Genomic DNA, 3,134 nt, shown 5'->3' with positions numbered 1-3,134 from the left:
GAAGACCCCCAATGAGATGAATTGGCACAGTGGCAGCAGCAATGGGCTCAAGTGTGACAGCAATTGTGAGGATGGTGCCATACAAGGCGGTGTTTCGTTCTGTTATGCATAGGATCTCTATGAGTTGGAATCGACTCGACAACGACAGCACTTAACATCAACAACAATACGTCATATTTACAGGAGCAGACAGCCACAGCTTTCTTCACAGGAGCAGCCAGTGAGTTCAAGCCACCAGTTTTTCTGTTCCCTGCCACATGCAAAGCCTCCTCCTTTCCTGACCAGCCCCCAGTAAATCCCTAGGTGCTGAGTCTCTAACAAGCTTCCCTGATGGACAACATGTCATGTGTGTTGTCTCCGTTCGTTGCTAGAAGAATTAAATGGATCCTGGTGGCTCCGTAGGATAAGCACTGGCCTTCTAATAACATGCTTGGCAGTTCAAACCCACCATTCGCTCCGTGGGAGAAAGATGAGGCTTTTTACAGCTCCCATAAAGATTTACAGCCTCGGTAATCCTACACAGGGTTGTGATAAGTAGGAATCGATTCCATAGCAGTAGGTGTAGAGACGATGACGTGGAGAGATGGAGCGGATGGGGACTCTGGAATCAGGGACAGAGGGGGCTGTGTACTGACAACCGTGAGGTAAGCTTGCAGGGTATGCCCTTTGGTTGTTCAAGTGGTTGTATATTCCTGAGTGCTTCAGTATACATCCAGAAAAAAACCAGAGGGAATAGAAGCAAATCCTGTTGAAGGATGATACATGGAGAGGATTGTAATCGTTGCAACGAAATGAAATACAATACAATAGAGTGAGTGTAAAGCCGATGTTTTCCCATGTAAATTATCACTCAATTCACAATAAAAACTTTTTTTAAAAAAAAGGTATTTGCAATGAAGAAGTCATTGGTCTTGCAGAATTCTGTCATGAGATTTCCAGCACCATTTCTATCACCAAGGCCGTATTTTCCAACTACTGATCCTTCCTCTTTGTTTCCAACCTTTGTATTCCAATCTTCAGTAATTATCAATACCTCTGGATTGCATGTCTCATGGTGGGCTTGCAGACCCCTAATATGCCAGCCATTTGTCTTAATTCGCTGGTGCTGTTATAGTACGACCGTCCAAGTGGGTGGCAGGCAGGTAACAAATAGAAATGCATTTTCTCTCTCTTCAGGGGGTTAGAAATCTGAATTCAAGGCACTGGATGTAGGGGAAGGAGCTCTGGTAGTGCAGTGGTTAAGCACTCCGCTACTACCCACAAGACTGGAAGTTTGAACCCTCAGAAAAGAGATGAGCCAGTCTGCTTCTGTAAAGACAAGCTGGGAATCTCTCTGTGCAGTCCCACTCTGCCCTAGAGAATGATCTAAGTCGGGATGGAGAGGGCAGGAGGCAGGGGGTTTTCTGCGCTCTTCAGAAAGGCTATCTCTGTGGAATCTGGGGAGAACCCTCGTCTTGGCTTCTCTATCACCCTTCTCCAAGTTCCTGGAAGCCACATAGAAGGCTCCATGTTTCCTCTACTTGGGTTTGCTTTGCTCTGTCTACTCAGGTCTTTCTACACCTCAAAACACCTTCATTTTTCAGACACACCCTACACGGATATGGTCTTATTGACTTAGCAAAGAAAACTCGGTTCCCCAATGGGACTACACCCGCTGCCCTAGGGGACAGGGTTCCAACACGTGTTTTAGGGAGACACAATTCAATCCATAATACAAGTTGACCTTGAGTAAGTCGCTTGACCCAGCTGTGCCTCAATGTCCATTACCATCGTTGAAATGGAGGTGATTTAACAGCAGACTGCATCTCACTAGACTGTGCTGGACAGCAAATTATTCCACAAGCATGAATTGTGTAGAATGCCTATCACGTTGTTGTTGCTGTTAGTTGTAGTGTTTTGGGTCGAACTCATGATGTGTAACAGAACCAAATGCTTCTCAGCCCAACTCATGACGTGTAACAGAACCAAATGCTTCTCAGCCCAACTCATGACGTGTAACAGAACCAAATGCTTCTCAGCCCAACTCATGACGTGTAACAGAACCAAATGCTTCTCAGCCCAACTCATGACGTGTAACAGAACCAAACACTGCCCAGCCCCGTACCACTTTCATGATTGTTGTATAAGAGCTGTGATGGTTTAGATACAACTAGTGGTCTCTTCTCATCTGGAGCACAGCAGAGTGAAGAAAGCCAAAGACTCAAGGACACTGAGTCCAAAAGACCAATGGCCCACACACCCTACAGCCCCACTAGCCTGAGCCTAGAACTAGCTGGTGCCCAGCTCCCACCACCGACCACTCAGACCAGATCACAATAGAAGATCCCGCATAGAGTGGGACACAAAATTCAAAATCATAAAAAAGACCAGACTTATTGGTCTAACAGAGACGGGTAGGATCCTTGAGACTGTGGTCTTTAGACACGCCTCCAACCTGGAACTGAATCCACCCTGGAGACCACCTTTCAGCCAAACAACAGACATATAAATGCAGTGAACAGTAATGCCCTTGAGGAACATGTTCCTCAGAACAGTCAATCATATGAGACGGAAAGGGCAGCATTTACCCAAAACACACAGGTCCGAAGGCAGGAAAGGGCAGGGAAGAAATGGAAAGGGGGAGCCCGAGGAGGAAGGAGCAAGAGTGCAATTCCACAGAGAGGATTGCAAGCCATGCTGCGAAATAAAAAGTGTAGAAATTATTGCATTAAAAAAAAACAACGTAGTCTGTAAACTTTCACCTAAACCACAACAAAATGCTGAAAAAGAAAAAAAGACAGGTGAACAGTTGTTATCTAGTGAATAAATCTGTGATTAATTCATGAACTGAGAGGAGAATGCTTAATTATGAGGGATGTTCAAATGGATGAACAAAGCCCTGAAATCTTCTGGGGCGAACAGCAGAAGCGGGGAGCAGCCCCGGGACCCCACACTCTGAAAAGACCTGTGAAGTCAAAGCTTCAGCACCTGCTGGTTCAGGTGGGAGGCCTTGGGGACAGATAGGAGGACAGGGGGTGGGTACAGCCCCAGCCTGTCCAGGTGGGGAGCCTTGGGGACAGGTAGGAGGACGGGGGGTGGGTACAGCCTCAGCCTGTCCAGGTGGGGGCCTTGGGGACAGATAGGAGGACAGGGGG

At 46.9% G+C, this 3,134-nt stretch overlaps 1 protein-coding gene across 1 annotated transcript in view; it reads right to left on the bottom strand.

Moving 5' to 3' along the window:
• EVC2 (Ellis van Creveld syndrome 2) overlaps positions 1 to 3,134 on the bottom strand; it is a 158,481-nt gene that overhangs the window by 125,052 nt on the left and 30,295 nt on the right. The window lies entirely within an intron of this gene.

The sequence above is a fragment of the Chrysochloris asiatica genome, unplaced genomic scaffold, assembly GCF_000296735.1.
Source record: "Chrysochloris asiatica unplaced genomic scaffold, ChrAsi1.0 scaffold00262, whole genome shotgun sequence".
In the NCBI taxonomy this organism is placed as follows: Eukaryota; Metazoa; Chordata; class Mammalia; order Afrosoricida; family Chrysochloridae; genus Chrysochloris; species Chrysochloris asiatica.
Note: the sequence above shows the minus strand (reverse complement) of the source record. Positions and strands in the feature narration are given on the sequence as shown.